At 39.2% G+C, this 17,222-nt stretch overlaps 1 protein-coding gene across 1 annotated transcript in view; it reads left to right on the forward strand.

Annotated features, from left to right (window-relative positions):
- The window catches only part of Ube2r2 (ubiquitin conjugating enzyme E2 R2), a 61,612-nt gene that overhangs the window by 21,341 nt on the left and 23,049 nt on the right, over positions 1-17,222 (forward strand). The gene's annotated exons all lie outside the window — the stretch shown is intronic.

Genomic DNA, 17,222 nt, shown 5'->3' on the forward strand with positions numbered 1-17,222 from the left:
ACACCCACTGACCAGTAGCAATGTTTTTCAGTTCCTGGAGAATGCAGTTTTTACCTCCAACCTAAAACCATATGTGGAGGGTGTTCTAGCCCTAGATCCAGTCATGCTTTAGTACTTAAAATAAGTTTTTAAATTATTGTTTTTAGCATTGAGGTCATAATCATACTTTTCAGTTCATGGTTACCCCTCTGAGATTTTGAAACATTGGAGAAGGAACCAAGGATGTGGAGCTTGCAGTGTCTTGAACTATACCTCAAGTCCCATTACGTTAGCTGTTATAGGCCTTCTTTTATTGCTTAGTCCCCATGCATTTATTTCTTTTTCTCCTGCTACTCCTTGGGCAGCTATTCTAATAGGTTATATTTTTTTATTAGGCACTCTAATTCTTTATTTATTTATTTTACATGTTGATCCCAGTTCCTCCTCCCTCCCTCTTACCCTCTCTGCCCTCTCACATGCACCCTGACCACCCTCCCCTCCCATCCCCCCACCCCAATTCCACATGTAGGGCAACGCCATCCAGGTGAGGTCATGTAAATCTGTCAAGTCATTTGAAGTAGAGACTTGGGCTTCTCTCCTGTCTCTAGATTAAGACAAGTATCCCTCCCTGGGGGATGTGTCCACAAGGTCCTTTTGTGTACCAGGAATACATCCTGGTTCCACTGTCTGATGTCCCTTAAACTGCTCACTCAGTCCTTCTGGCTGAGACCCATATTCAGGGGGTCTGAGTCAGTCCCATGCTGGATTCCCAGCTATCAGTCTGGGTGCCCCTTAGCTCCTCCTTGTTCAGGTCAGCTGTCTCTATGTGTTTCTGCAACCTGGTCTTGTCCTCTCCCTCTGCATCTAGATTCTAGTTCCACTCAGTGTTTAGTTATAGGTGTTTGCTTCTGTTTCCAACAGGTACTAGATGAGGGATAAGTTAGTAGTTGTTCTCACTATCAGGGAAGGACATTTATGGTAGCCTTTCCATGGTTGCCCAAATTGTTAGTTGGCTGCAGTCTTTAGGTTCAGTTTTCTCTTCAAACCAATAATGGCTCCCTCTTTTATGTTCTCTCTCTCTCTCTCTCCTGTCTTCTATTCCTACCCTGACTCAATCTTCCTTAGTCGCACGTGCTTTCCTCTCCTCCCCTTCTCTTTCTCCTACTTCTCTCTCCATTCACTGCCCCCCCCCCACTTCCCATGTGCTCTGGGGGACCTGTCCCTTCCCTCTTCTGTGAGGGACTTTATGTGACTCTCTTAGAATACACCTTGTATCCTAGTTCCTCTGGTGGTGTGAATTATAGGCTGGTAATCCTTTGCTCTAGGTCTGAAATCCATATATGAGCGAGTACATACCATGTGCCTCTTTTTGTGACTGGGTTACCTCATTCAGGATGGTTTCTTCAAGTGCCATCCACTTAGGCACTCAAATTCTTAAAGAATTAAACACTTTGAGACAAGTTCACAGAATTTTTGGGGGGAGCCATTTGAAGGTATCTGATGTTTCATTATTACTCTGAATATTTTATTGTATACCTTACAAACAAGGGTATTCTGTACACTCAGAATTATTGTCAACAATAAGACACTGAAATGAAAGCTGGCTGTGTCCATTCACGAGTGCTTGTAACCTTACCACTTGGGAAGCTGAGGCAGAGGGGTTGTTGGGAGTTTGGGGTTAGCTTGGGATACAAAATAGTACTTTTATTCCTCCTCTTACCCAAAAGAGAAATTAAGATTGAGATGTAAGTACTCAGATGTTAATACTCAGATCCCATTAACTGCCCAGTGTTCTTAAACAGTTATGGTAACAGAAGGATGTGCTGGAGTCTTTCATTGCTTCTGGCAGTCTTGTCTGTAGGTCCTTTGAGCATGCTAGCTAGCATTCCTAGTCTTGTCCTAGACTTTCATAATCTTGATGTTTGGTCATTACAATTCACTTGGTTTGTAGACTGTCTTTCAGTTAGTTGTGGAATTTCTTATGTCCTTTATTTAAGGTGGCATATTATTTCACATGTCTCATTAATAGTAATATCTACTTTGGTCACTGTAGATGTCTGCTATACTTCACCACCACAGTTGCTTTTCTCTGTAATACATAATGTGTAAAATTCTATTCCTGCAGGGCAGTGGTGGCACACACCATTAACCCAGCAGAGGCAGAGACAAGCGGATCTCTGAGTTCAAGGCCAGCCTGGCCACAATGCTAGTTCCAGGACAGCCAGAAACATAAAGAAACCCTGTCTTGAAAAACAAACAAACAAAAAAAATCTATTCCTATTCAATTTTCTTCTCTGCTCTCATCTCCTCCCTCTCCCATTCTCCTGTCCTTCCTCTTTTGAGAGTGGGCTCCGTAGCCCAGTCCAGCCTTCAATTTCAGATACTCACCTAAGTCTTCTAAGTGCTGGACTACAGCACTTAACTTTTTATTTGCTTATTACATTCTTTGGAATTTCATTTCCTCTTTTTTTTTTTTTTCCCAAGAGAGGGTTCCTCTGTAACAGTCCTGGCTGTCCTGGAACTCTGTAGGCCAGGCTGGCTTTGAACTCACAGAGCTCTGCCTGCCTCTGCCTTCCAAGCACCTGCGCTCATTTCTTATTTAAAAAAAAAAAAAATGTCTATTTTATGTATGAGTGTTTTGCTGCTTCTGTGTACCATGTGTGTGACTGGTTCCTGCAGAGCCAGAAGAGGGTGTTGTGTCCCCTGGAACTGTAGATAAAAGCCCTTGTAAGCTACTATATGTGGGTGCTAGGAACCAAAGCTTAGATTCTTGGGAAGAACAGTGAGCAGCACCTTAACCACTGAGTCTCTCTCTGGCCTCTGTTGCTTGCTTTTTCAAGTAGGTGAGCAACAATTCTTTGAGATAAGAGTTCCATTGTGTTGCCCAGGCTGGCCTTTAACTCACAATCTTGCCCCAGCCTTTAACTTATTAGCTGGATTATAGATTTATTATTCTATTAAATGAATAGTAATGTTGAATTTGCATTTTTGTTTCACAGTGCTAGAGATTGTCCAGGGTTTCATTGCTTCATCTCTGGAACCCTCTCTGCCTGCCCCCAAATAAGGTCTCCCCTGTAGTGCAGGATAGCTTTGAACTCAACCTTCCCACCTCAGCTTCTGATTGCTGTGACTATAATAAGAATGTACCCATTCAGTTTTATTGTGTGCATATTACACTGGCATAAATGATCATGTATCGTTTTATTTTGTATATAACAGTATAAAAGTATGAACATATGACTTAAGTCCAGAATGTCATATTCTAGAAAGGTGGTTATATAGTTGGTGATATGTAGTTGGTGATAAGTGGTTAAACAAGTTGCACAAAATGTGAGATGTTATTTTTGCTTGGAGTTTAAGGAAATCCTGGTCATCTAAATCTGATCTTGGAGATAGTTTGCTGCCACCTAGTGGCCATGGTCTAACTCAGTATAAAAATGTTAATGGAGATAAATCTAGCTGGCTAAGACTTCTAGGCATTGGCAGCAGTTTTATGTGAGGTTTGTTGATGCCAGGTTCTTTGTCACAATCCTGGAGAATTGGGCCAGGAAAATACCGAGGATGAAAAAGGCCTTTTCTCTACCTCTTGCTTTCGAAGACAGATTTTGTTTCCAGGCCTTGACTTTGTGAGAAGTGAGAATTGGAGTGAAGGTGGGTAGAAGTATTAACTATTCAGCCAGTGATTTTTACTTTGTATTTAAAAATTAGGAGGCTGGGGGCCCTGGAGAGATGGGTCGGGGTTAAGAGCACTTGGCTTTTGAAGAGGACCTTGGTTCAGTTTTCAGCATCATGTGGAGGCTCACAGCCATGTGTAACTCCAGTTCCTGAGCATATGAATGTAACAACAGTTCCAGAGGATAGGATGACCTCTTGGCTTTCGTAAGCACCAGGCATCAGGTGCATACATACACATTCAGGAAAAATGTTTATACACATTAAATAGAATAAATATATAAAAGTTTTTAAAATGGGATCTGAGAATGTAGCTTAGTGGTAGAGCACTTGTCCAGCATGTATGAAACCCTAGGGTAAATCCCCAATGCCACACCAAAATTAGTTTGTTTCTTCAAATTAGCATATGATTTGTGTGTGTGTGTGTGTGTGTGTGTGTGTGTGTGTGTTTTGTACTGAGACTCTACCCCAGGGTTTCATATGTACCAAATACTCAAACTACAGACAAATTACAGGTGTGTGCTGTTGCCACCAACTTGGAAGACAGCATTTTAAAAAAACATTATGTATGTATTTTGTGAGTATGAGTGTTTTATCTGCAGTAGAAGAGGACATTGACCTCATTACTGATGGTTGTGATGTTGTTGCTTCGAATTGAACTCAGGACCTCAGAGAGATAGAGATTGGGATTAAACTCTTGTACATGCTAGGCAAATGTTGTGCTAATGAACTATGCTTTCAGTGTTTTAAAAGCATTTTAATTGTTTTAAGATTTGTTCTTTACCCGTGTTTCTGTGTGGCTGAGTGTATATGTACATCCCATGTGCACAGGTGCTAATGGAGGCCAGAATAGGGCATAAGGTGCCCTGGAACTTGAGTTATGGATGATTCTGTGCCGTTACCTGGATGTTAGTGCTAGGAACCAGGTTCTCTGCTAGACCAGCAAGTGCTCTTAAGTGCTGAGCCACCCTCCTAGCACTTGCTTACTTTTCTTTGCGTAAAGGTCTCTCTAAGTTACCCAGACTGGCCTTTAATGTAGCAGGCTTTCTCCTAAGTTTAGGCTTGTTTCTGGCTAGCTTTTTTTTTTTTTTTTTTTTTTTTTTTTTTTTTAAAACTTAAATAAACCTGTTTCTCTTCATCTATGTTTGCCTCAGGACTTTTTTTTACCTTTCATATATTCTGTATGCCCTACTTCCCTGCTTCCTCTGTGCCTGGCTGGCTGGCTGGCGGCTGCCTGGCCCTGGAAATCTCCTTCTCTTTTCGCCCTCATTCTCTCCAGAGCCTAGATTCCTCCTCCTGCTTATTTTCTTTGACCACCTGGTCCACTACCTGGCCCACCTATCCCTCTTCTGCCTAGCCCCCGTTCAGCTTTATATTAGACCAGTCAGGTGCCTTAGGCAGACAAGGTGAAACAGCAACATATCTTTACATAGTTAAACAAATGTAAGGCACCTTTACATAATTAAACAAATATTCCACAACAGGCCTTGAATTTTTTTTTTTTTAATTATGTATAGGCCTGGTGTTGGTGGCATGTATATACTAGCACTAGGGAGACAGAGGCAGGTAGATCTCTGAGTTCAAGGCCAGTCTGGTCTATAGAGTTAGTTCCAGGACAGCTAAGGCTACACAAAGAAACCTATTTCAAAATGCCAAAATTATTTATTTGTGGTGAGTATATGCATAGGGGTGCTGGTTCCATGTAGGCTAAAGGTGTTGGACCTCCTGGAGCTGGGGTCATGGGTGGTTGTGAGCTGCCTGACAGTGCTGGGAAAAAACTTGAATCCTCTACAAGAGCAGTTTTATTTATTTTTATTTTTTGCTTTTCCAGACAGCCTTATTCCATGGATCCCTGGCTGTCCTGGAGGTCACTCAGTAGACCAGGTTGGCCTTGAATTCAGAGATTCACCTGCCTTTACCTCCCAAGTGCATATTCTTAATCCCTGAACCATCTCAGTAGCTTCAAAGCCTTGACTTTTTGATCCTCTTGTCTCAGCCTTCCCAGTAGCTGGGATTGCAGGTATGTTAACAATGTTGGATTTTTGGCTGTTCAGTTTCTAATTAGAATCACCCTAAATGTTTCTATTTGTTTAAGTTTATAGAAATGTTTGTGGAATGTTGTGTGTCCTCACCCCTTCCTTTGTGAGCTGCCATGTGGGGGCGGGGAATTGAACTTGGGATCTTTGGAAGTGCATTGAGTGGTCTTAACCACTGAGCCATCTCTCCAGCCCGTTACTAATGTTTACCTTGAACCAAAGAGTGATGGGGTAGCAGGGCAGTGGCAGTGCATGCTTTTAATCCCAGCCCTCGGGAGGCAGAGGCAGGCGGATCTCTGTGAGTTTGAGACCAGTCTGGTCTACAAGAGCTAGTTCCAGGACAGCCTCCAAAACCACATCTCAAAAAAAACAAAAACAAACAAAAACAACAAACAAACAAAAAAGACTGGTGGAGAAACAATTAGCTGATCATACATCTCCATTCTTCTCAGATCAAAAAGGTCAGCATCTCTCTGAGCCTCTACCTACTACTTTCTGTGCCCTCCCCCCATCTCAGTCGCCTAAAACCTATGGCTAATTCTGATCAGCCAATTGTTGACTCCATCTTATGATTTAAAGTAAACTTTATTGGCAATCTGGTTGTGTGAACAAATATCCTGCAAAATATAGAGACCATGTCTTAAAAAAACAAAAAACTAAAATTTGCTACATTTTTCTTTTTGTAAAAAATTTGTATTTGTGTGTGGGTATGCATGGCTATGATATACAAGTGTGGGTCAGAGAACAATGATGGTAATTAATGATTCAGTTTCCAGGGATTGAATCAGGTCATCAGGCTTGGTGGCTAGGACCTTTTTCTACCAAACAATCCATTGATGGAGTGGGGTTGGAGGTTGAGGGTCTCGAGAGTTGACACAGTGGTTAAGAGCACTTGTCACACAGAATTCTAGAGGATCCACATGGTGGCTCACAACATCTATAACTCTAGTTCTAGACTATCTAGTCATGTATGTGGTGTGCCAACAGACCAGGCAGAGGCAAGTGGATTTATCTCATCGTGGTCCATGTTGGGAGTTCCAGGCCAGGCAAGGCTAAGTAGTGAGACCCTGTCTTAAAAGAGTGCAGAACTGACACACCCAGATGTTGGTGGGCAGTTTATATTTAAAAATTTAAGGGTCGCCGTTCAGGTTCACTTTAGAATATTTCTCTTGCCTCTTAGTTTCAGACCCTAAAAATATCCTGGCTTTGTGTTTGTTTGTTTGTTTTGAGCCAGGGTCGTATTCTGTAGTCTGGGCTGTTGTGGAATTTTGCCAGACTTGTGGCAATCTTATTGCCTTGTACTGGGATTTAGGTGTATGTCACCATATCCGTTTTGGCAGAATAGGTCTTGTTTTCAAAGTGTACACAAACGTAATTTATGTGAAGCATTAAAATGGACTCAAAACATTCTAAGACTATGGTGGACTCTTTGGTACTAGTTTCTTCTTTTTTTACATCTTTCTTTTTGGAAATTATACTGGAGCTGTGATTTTGTTTCTCTTAAGTAGCTAAAGAGAAAAGTTTAGGTCTTTGTGTAACACCAGAATCTTTGAGACTGCTTTTTAGGCTACTCTACTGAATGATTTTTGGATTCAAATAAGATACCATTTAGTTGTCTAAATCTTGACTTAATATGGAGCATATAATTTTTGGGGCTGTTTAAGTCCCATCCCTCTCCTCCGGTGTGTGTGTGTGTGTGTGTGTGTGTGTGTGTGTGTGTGTCTGTGTCTGTGTCTGTGTCTGTCTGTCTGTCTTTCTGTCTCTGTCTCTCTTTCTCCCTCCAATACTGGCTGTTCTGGAACTCACTCTGCAGACCAGGCTGGCCTTGGACTCACAGAAATCTGTCTGTCTTCTGCTTCCTGAGTGGTGGGACCATAGGAATTCACCACCACCACTTGGCAAGTTACTTATTTTTGTGTTGTGCATCAGGAAAGCACATTTCCCAAGTCATCCTGTTAAAATTCTTTTCATTGGAAATAAAACTTTTCCTGGTAGTCCTTTTCACTGGAAATACAACTTTTCCTGGTAGGTCAGTAATGCATGAGCCTTTTTCCTCTGACATTTTAGCCTTTGTATAACTCCAAATTGTATTACCTTCTTCTTTTGTCTGATAACTAAAGGTTCTTTGCCCTGACTACCATTATGTAGCCCTTTGTGGCCTTGAAGTTAGGGAAATCTTTCTGTTTCTGATTATAAAATGCTGGGATTGTAGTGTATAACATCATGTCCAGCCGGCTTTCTTTTTTGCAGTTCTAGGGTTAGAAAACAGGGCCTTCTGCCAGAGTAACTCATCCCCTCTTCTGACATGTGCTGTTTTAGAAGAGTGATGATCGCATATGTGATAGTGGGTAGGCATATATTCTGTACCTTTATTTTCTGTGGCTCTAGTTGAAAACATTGGCAGCAAGAGCCTTTTCATTTGTTGTTCTTGAATTTACATATACTTGAAATCAGAATAATAACAAATATGTTATAACAAATCAGAATAATAACAAATATGATGTTATATAACATCAAGGTATCAGATTTTCCTTGTTTTGCTTGTCTGACATAGGATTTTATTTTGGGGGTAGTGTGGTAAGAGAACATTTGCTACCTTGTTACATTTAACATCTAATCTTAAGTAATTAGATGATGTTAGGCAACAGGTTCTAACTTAATCCTCTGCCAGTTTAATGAGAATTTGTTTTCTGTATCTTAGAAAATGCTACTTTTCTAATGAGATGGTGTATTTGAACTTTGTAACTATTTGAAAGTAATGCATAGATTGGTAAATATTTATTGTTTCTTGTCTGAAACTGTTAGAGAATACCATTGTGTAGTTTCCTCTTCTGTGCTAAAATCTACTGGTTGTCCTTTCCTATGATAAATTGTGTAGAGTTAGAAATTCTTTTTTTTTTTTTTCTTCTCTTTTGCCACTGCTATTATTTTCGGGTTAATCTAAGCCTCCTCAATTGTCATTCCTAACTCCTGCCTGGGAGTCTGGGTCTAGTCAGGTATGCAGGATAGTATGTGGGCATGCTACTATTTGTTCTTTTATTACTAAGGCAAACTTGATGTGGATTTCCTTCTGCTTGGCTGACTTTTTTCTGTGCATTCATTAATTCCCACTGGCATACATAAGGATATTACTCTACATTTTAAAAAAATTGTTGGTGTGCTGTGTTAAGAGGTTCTTTCCATGTATATCATTCAAATTTTCAGCCCATGAACAGGCTGGTACCTAGTGGACTGCATTTCTTTCTTTTGGCTCATTCATTCAGGTACTTTGCTGTAAGTGGCTTTTTGTATGTATGTATTTTCTTTATAGTGTTTTTGCTTTCTTTTGTCAGGGTTGCTCTATTGTAGCCTGAGCTGGCCTTGACTTTGGCAATCTTCCTGTCTTGTCTCCCAGTTGTTGGGGTTACAAGTATGTACCAGTGTGTCCAGTTTGTTTTTGAGCTAGGATGTTATTTCATATCCTCATCTTCCTCCCCATCCTTCTTTTCCACCTCCAGAATACTGGTGATGTAGGCTCTGCCAGTACAGCCAGCTGGGTCAAAGGCTTTAGTGTTTAAACATTTTGCTTCTGTTATTTTAAATATCTTATTCTTTCTGATAATGTTATAAATGGATTTTAGTACTCACTTTCCCCTTTTGGTACTTCGCTAGCTTATAGAATCTTAGTTGACTTTTTGGTGTTGGTTTGTGTCCGGCCACTCTGCTGAATCATTTTTATCAAATGTATGCGTGAGGTGTATATATGTGTAAAAAACAGATTTTTCTTCTCTCTAATTTGGATGCCATTATTTCTTGTTTTAGTGCTTTGGCTAAAGTTTCTTCTGGATATCTATGTTGTAAGACAAGGGAAACAGTTTTTGGTTTTGTTCTTTTTGGAGGATGTGGCAGTGGGATATGTGTATAGTATACCTGTGTACCACGTGCATTCAGTGCCAGTATAGGCCAGAAGAGAGTATTGGATTCTCTGGGATGATTCTGAGTCACTTTGTGGTGCTAGGAATAGAACCTGGGTCCCCTGGAAGATCAGCTAGAGCTTTTAACAGCTGAGCCATCTCTCCAGCTTTTGCTTAGATTTTTTTTTTCCCTCCTTAACATGTGTTGGGATTAGGTGCACCCCATGTCCATGTGTATACATGACACATCTGTGCATACTGGAGTGCCAGTGTATATGTGTGGGCATGAATGTGAGTGAGTGGGAAATGTACATTTTAATGATAGTTGCTCAATCTATGTGTTTTTGTTTGTTTTTTGTTTTTTTCTAGACAGGGTTTCTCTGTAGCTTTAAAGGCTGTCTTGGAACTTACTCAGTAGATCAGGTCTGCCTCAAACTCACAGAGATCCGCCTGCCTCTGCCTCTTGAGTGCTAGGATTTAAGGGGTGTTCCAACTCCCAACCCCCCTACCCTGCCAATCTATTTATCTCTGCACTTAGTTCTTTATTTTAGAGACAGAGACATTTGATATGTAGTTTAGACTTACTCTTTCTGCCTTAGTCTTTTGTGATAGGATTTCAGGTATTTGATACCTCACTCATTTTAAAAATTTACCAACAAGCATGGCTGTGCATGCCTTTAATCCCAGCAGGTGGATTTCTATGAGTTCAAGGTCAACCTGGTTTACATAGGCAGAATCAAGGACTATATAGAGAAACTGTCTTAAAAAAATCAAAACAAAACCACCATCACCAACAACAAAAAAAATTTCCCTGTGATTGTTTTATAATCTTCAGCATAGAATCCCAGTTATCCCTGTAGGTTTATTTCTAGGCTTTAGGGTGAACTTGAATTTCAGATCCTCCTGCTTTAATCTCCCTGTGTGTTGGGATTAAGTATGACATTATGCCCACTGTGTGTGCCCATACATGCATATTTGGGAGTGCAAGTCCATGTGTGTGGACATAAATTCTAGTGTGTATATGTGTGTGTGAAGGTCAGAGGTCATGTCAGATGTCCTCTTTAATACTGGCCACAGCTATACTTACTACCTTACCAAAATAATTGTTGCTAAAATAAAATAGGTGTTCTTTACACTTACCTTGTTTTTAGAGATTTTAGTAATTATTCATTTTGATAGTTTATTTTTTGAGTCTTGTACATTTGATAACATTTGTTTGTGTGTTTTTGGTTCATTTGTGATAAGAGTCTTGTTTTGTAGACCAGCCTGGCCTGGCCTGGCCTAGTGCTCCAGATACTCCTGTGCCTTGTTCCCTGAGTGCTGAGATTATAGGTTTGTGCCACTGCACATGGTCAATTACAGCCTTTGAAGTATGGGAATATGAAGTGTCAGTTCTAGTACCTTTTAGAAAAGAGTATCTATCATTAAAAGGAAATACTGGCATTTTTTACATCATAAAATACATATTGTGCAATTGAAGTATAGTTTTGCTAGATTTAGTAACTTTTCTACTCACTTTTGAAAGTATGTGTTGCTTCCAATATTGCTCTTGAAACATTTTACAAACAAGTTTATTTTTTTTATGTCTCAAAACAAAACGAACAAAACCCAACAACTTTCCGTTCTCGTGCTCTGTCTCCTTACTGTCAGGGGCACAGTTATGCCTGCCTTCCTTATGGAATGAGACACTTTTTATCACATTTTATTTTGTATGCTATGGCTCTTGTGTGGAGGTCAGAGGACAGCATGCAGTTGTTGGTTTTCTCCTATTTTGCTTGTGTCCTGGGATGGACCTCAGATTGTCAGACTTGGTGGCAAGTGTGAGTAAACAGGGAACCACCTCACTGGCTCTCCGGAATCTTACAAATTTCACAAAGATACTCCCTTTGAGTTTTTCCCCTTCCTTCCAGCTGTTAATGTTTTGCATTGGTGGAAAATGTACTACTGTGATAATTTTAATCTTTACTTTTTTCCCCTTCTGAGACAGGGTCTCTCTAAGTAGTTCTAGAACTATGTAGACCACACTGGCCTGCCTCTGCCATGCTTGGCTTTTACTTTGTTTTTAATCTTCAATTATAATGAATGGTAAGCTTCCTAGATTGTTCTTTTAATGAAAACTTTCTCATTTTTATAATTTCATTTTTTAAAATCTTTTAAGTTTTTTTATTCAATAATTTTACATGTGTAGATATTTTGCCTGTATGTATGTCTGTGCACCACATGTGTGCAATGCAGTGCCCGCAGAGGCCACAAGAAGGCATTGGATCCTCTAGGACTGGAGGTACAGACAACTGTAATTGCCATGTTGTTCCTGGGAATCAAACCTCCATTGTGGAAGAGCAGCCAGTGCTGTCAGCTTACTGCTGAGTCATCTTCCCAGCCCCTAATTGCATTTTGTTTGTTTGTTCATTCCATCCAACTATTCATTCATTTATTTTGTTTTTTCTAGCCAGGTTTTCTTTGTGTATCCCTGGCTGTCCTGGTACTAGCTTATAGACCAGACTGACCTCAAACTCACAGAAATCTACGTCTCTGTGCCTCCAAGTGCTGGATTAAAGGCAAACACCACCCTAGCTAAAGTTTTTTTTTTTTAAATGTGTGTATATGAGTGTGTTTGTTTTATGTTGTATAATGTGTATTATAAAATATATCTTATTTTATATATAAATTGATGCTTAGCCAGGCATGGTACAGCACACCTCTAACCCCAGCACTTGAAAGGCAAAGACAGGTAGATCTTTGTGAGTTCCAGGCTAGTCAGGGCTATTATGAGACCCTGTCTTTATTTAAGAAAAGAAAGAAAGAAAGAAAGAAAAGAAAGAAAGAAAGAAAGAAAGAGAAAGAAATCTAGAGATTGAAATAATAGGGCTAATAAATTGTGTCAGGGCCCAAACACGGGGCCTCTGTTCCATTGTTTTTTCATTGTTCCTCCTGTCTTAAAGTGAAGAGACACCATGACCACAGCAACTCTTTTAAAGGAAAACATTTAATTGAAGTGGCAGATTGTAATTCAGAGGTTCCGTCCAATATCATTATGGTGGGAGCATGGCAGCATGTAGGCAGACGTGGTGCTGGCTACATCTTGATCAGAAGGCAGCAGGAAGGGAACTCAGTGTCACATGGGATCGGGCAATGGCAGTGAACTTGAGCAAAATAGATCTCAAATCCCACCCCACAGTAACACACTTCCTCTAACAACGTCACACCTCCTAATGGCACCACTCCCTTTGGGGGCCATTTTCTTTCAAATCACTCCATTCCTACCTTCATCTCCCCTTACCTTGATGGAAATGGTTTGAGACACTTTTATGATTTTAAACACTATTTATTTATTTATTTATTTTGTTTGAGACAGGATATAAGCATGTGTTCCAGGCTGGCCAGAATTCAAAATCTAACTCAGTTTCCAAGAACTGTATTTGTGACTTGTGCTATCTTGGTGACTCCATTAGTCCTTTAGTCATAGTTTCCTGTAATTCTGCTTAAGATAGCTAGTTTAAAATCTTCAATAGGGGCTGGACAGATGGCTGAGCAGTTCAGAGCATCTGCCGTTCTTGTGAAGTTTTGAGTTTGATTACAAGCATTCAAGTTGGGCATTCACAACCTGTAATTCCAGTTTCAGGGGACCTGATACTCTCTCTGACCTCCATGGACAGTCCCTTCACATGCACAAATACACACGTGTCTGCATGCATACAAGCACTCCTGCACACCCCTCCCTCTTTAAAAATCCCTTAAAAATAGATTTAAAATTTTTATGTGTATGAGTGTTTTTTTCACATGTATGTCTGTGCATCACATATGGGTCTGATCACCACAGAGGTCAGAAAGAGTTGGATTCCCTGAAGCTGTAGTAGTGAACTGTTGTGAACTTCCATGGAGATGCTGGAAATTGGGCCAAGATCCTCTGCCAAGAAAGTGCTTTTAACCACGGGGCCATTTCTCCTTTCCTAATAGTAAAGTTAAAAAACAAAATTTAGATCTTTAGTAAATTTAGCCAGGATTTTAATTTCAAATGATTGATTGTTCCTCTCACCTTCTCTCTGTATTTTTATGTCTTATATAATTGCATATATATATATATATATATATATTTAATTACTATTTTACATAATATAGTTATGTATGTGTTTGTGTGCATGCATGTCATAGGACAACTTAATGGGAGTTGGTTCTCTCCTAACCATGTGGGCTCAAACTTAGGTTGTCAGGTTTAGTGGCAATTGCGTTTACTCATTGAACCATCTCACTAATAGTTTTTTATTTAACATTTAATGTGCTTGTTTATTAGCTTGCCCAGTAACTTTAACCTAATTTTCTAAAATCTATGTTCTCTTTCATGTGTGGCCAATGAATTCAGATTAATGTATGCTAATAATTGTATAGAGATAGCTTTGATTTACTTGGAATTTGTAGAGCTCGAGTGTGTACGTGTCTATGGGTGTGTGTGTGTGTGTGTGTGTGTGTGTGTGTGTGTGTGTGTGTGTTAGGGAATGACTTAATGTTAAGCCAAGAGGTTGACAGCATGGTTACGCTTCAGTTCCTGCTTGCACAGGGCGAAATGTGAGCTTTCTGATTTTTGTTAGGCATCCACATAGCTCTGTACATACACAGGACCCACATACTGATATGGTATTTTAAATTCATAGGAATTTTCCAGAGCTTTTCAAAGACCTGGGCTTCTCACAGCCTAGTTTTTGGGGTTTTTGTTGTTGATATGTATGTTTTTCTTCTCTCTGCCTAAGGTATTTCTGAACTTAAATAATAATTTTAGGTCATTGTTTTCAACAAAAGCAATAAGTGGAACTGTTTGCATGATGTCCCTGTTTTAAATCAGATGAAATAGACATCTCTCTGTAAGTGGAGTTTTTTAGAACACAACTAATAATGACAGTTCTCAGGGGTGGAAGGTGGGTGTCAATGGGTTTTTAGCAAGTTCCAGCTCTCTCTGGTGCCTGATTTTTACTCCCCTACCCACATTCAACCTCCTTAGTTTTTTTTTTAGGTTGTATTTTGTAAAATACTTGTTTTAAGTTTTTTGCAATAGCAGATTGAACTAGTGTTAAACCATGACACTTGTTCTTACAAAGCCCTGTCATTTTTGTGAATAGCCTCTGAAAATGATGCACACTTTTGACTTTTTTTTTTTTTACGGCGTCTTGCTACATAGTTGGTGTTGGTCTAGAGTTTGTCAATCCTTCTGTCTTAGCCTCCCGAGTGCTGGTATTACAGATCTATGTGCTACCATGCAAAGCTTTGATTGTTTTTCTAGAATTGTGTGTGAAATAGTTGATCTTTATAAAGTTTGAGTAATTGTTTTCATTTCTTTCTTTCTTTCTTTCTTTTTTTTTCCTTTTGGACAGAACCCCTATGGATTCTTACTTTGGATTAAAAACATTTTATTTTCTGTGTATGAGTGTTTTGCCTGTGTGTATGTCTGTGCAGTGAGGAGGTCAGAAGAGGGTGTCAGATCCCCTGGAATTGTGAGCCACCCTGTGGTTGTTGGAACCTGAACCCTGGGTCCTCTGCAAAAGCAGTGAGCCATCTCTCCAGCCCTTTTTTATATTTCTTAATGTCTTAAATAGATCATCTTGCCAAGAAAATATATTGTGAAGTATTATATCAAAAGAACAAGGAATAGCCTAATTGTCCCAATATAAGAAAACCCCCTTTGTCCTGATGGCACTGAATTTTAACTAGTTTTGATTATGTTTGAGACTGTGAGGCACTTTTTAAGATTTTCATTTGGGGCTTTAAGAATGATTTTTTTTGTATGCAATGTTGTTTTAAATTTTGACTAATAGACTTATAGTAGTCTCTCTCTTTTTTTTTTATAATAGTCTTATATGAATACTTGATACTCCATTAGTTCTTCAAGACTACAGATACTGACTGGCTGTTTGGTCCCTTTCTACTTTGCCCATTTTAAGAGTAGGGCCTGTTATTTTGGATTATTGTTTGAGAATGTTATAGATTTACTCCTGAATACAGGGGATAAGAACTCATGTCATGTTTTATATTAATCAGTATAGTAAAAAATTAAAAAATAAAGCTCACACACAAAAACTAAGTTTAAAATAAAAGAAAGACCTCTTTTGAAAGAAATGATATATGTGTGGTGGTACATCCTAGTTAGTACATAGGTGGGTAGGAGGGTTGTGAGTTTGAGGCTGGCTTGGGCTACAAAGCTACAGTCTGTCTCAAAAAAGGGCTCATCGGTTTATGTCATCAAATATTATGTTAGCATGAATAATCACACTTAGAGAATATTTTATTTCTGTTTTAAGAGTATGGACTGCTTCATGAATCTGGTGTCTTCTTGGGTAGGGTCCACATCAGTCTTCTCTTTACCATACCAGTTTTAGTATGTACGCTGTCAAAACAAGTACTTATTTTTCTGGTGGTGTCTACTGTTGCATAGCCTGGCTTTGAACTTACTGTGCAGCTGAAAGTGATCTTGAACTCTTGGTATTCCTATCTTTCTCCTAAATGCTGGAATTACAGATGTGTCCCACCATAGCTAGATTTTTGTGTTTTTGAGACAATCTTAAGTGACCCAGACTGTCCCAGCATAAAAGTATTTTACAATAAAAAATGTTTATGATATGATATAGGCAAAAACAGAATATGAAAACAGAATAAAAGTTCAGTGTGTTTACATTTTGAGGTGTTAAAAAATTCCCTTTTTGAATCACTTTTTTTGGTTAACATAAATGTATTGTGACTTTTTTTCTTTTTTGGAGTTTTCAAGACAGGGTTTCTGTGTCGTGACATTTTCATATATATATATATATATATATATATATATATATATATATATATACACACACTTGGTTATATCTTGTACATTTTTGTCCCCCCCCCCCCAAACTACCCTGGCATCAACATTTTCCTTTTTTGTCAGTGTTGGGAATTGAACTTAGGGTCTCATACATGCTAGAGAAGTGCTCTCTACTACTGTTGCATTCTCAGCCTGCTATCAAATTAAAAAAAAAAAAGAGTCTTAGGGTAGCTATGGAATTGGCTCAGTGGTTAAGAGCACTTGTTTCCCTTGCAAAGGACCTAGCTTTGATTCCCAGTACCCACCAGGTAGTTCAACAAATCCATAACACCAGTTCCAGAGGATCACGTACCCTCTTCTGATTTCCTAAGTCACCAGGCACACATATGGTTCATACGTGTACATGCACACAAAACATTCAGTCCAAATAAAGTAAAATAAATGAATAACATTTTTTTAAAGTAAGTTTTAAAAACTTTATTTAGAGTTGAGGAAATACATGAAAGGTGGTATTATGAGACCTGGGAATTCTCAAGTCACCAGGCAAGTGACTTCTTTTTGGGGTTGGGAGAGTAGGGAAAGAGCATTTGTATAATGAAAAGAATCTCGACAGGAAATGACATCAAAATGTCAATATTTTTGTTGCTGAGTGAGGAGACAATGTTTGCATGGTTGATGTCGATAAAAAGGAAAAAAATGTATTTGTTCTGTTATTTACTAGAAAGCTATATTAATTGTTTTGTTTGTCACAAAAATAATGGTAGCAGAGGATGAAGACTAGCTTAGTTGTAGCGTGCACATCTGGATACTGTGGATGCTGTGAGTCCCATTCTGCATGGGGACAGCAGCCTCTGTGTTTGG

This window comes from Phodopus roborovskii, unplaced genomic scaffold, assembly GCF_943737965.1.
Source record: "Phodopus roborovskii unplaced genomic scaffold, PHOROB, whole genome shotgun sequence".
Lineage (NCBI taxonomy): Eukaryota > Metazoa > Chordata > Mammalia > Rodentia > Cricetidae > Phodopus > Phodopus roborovskii.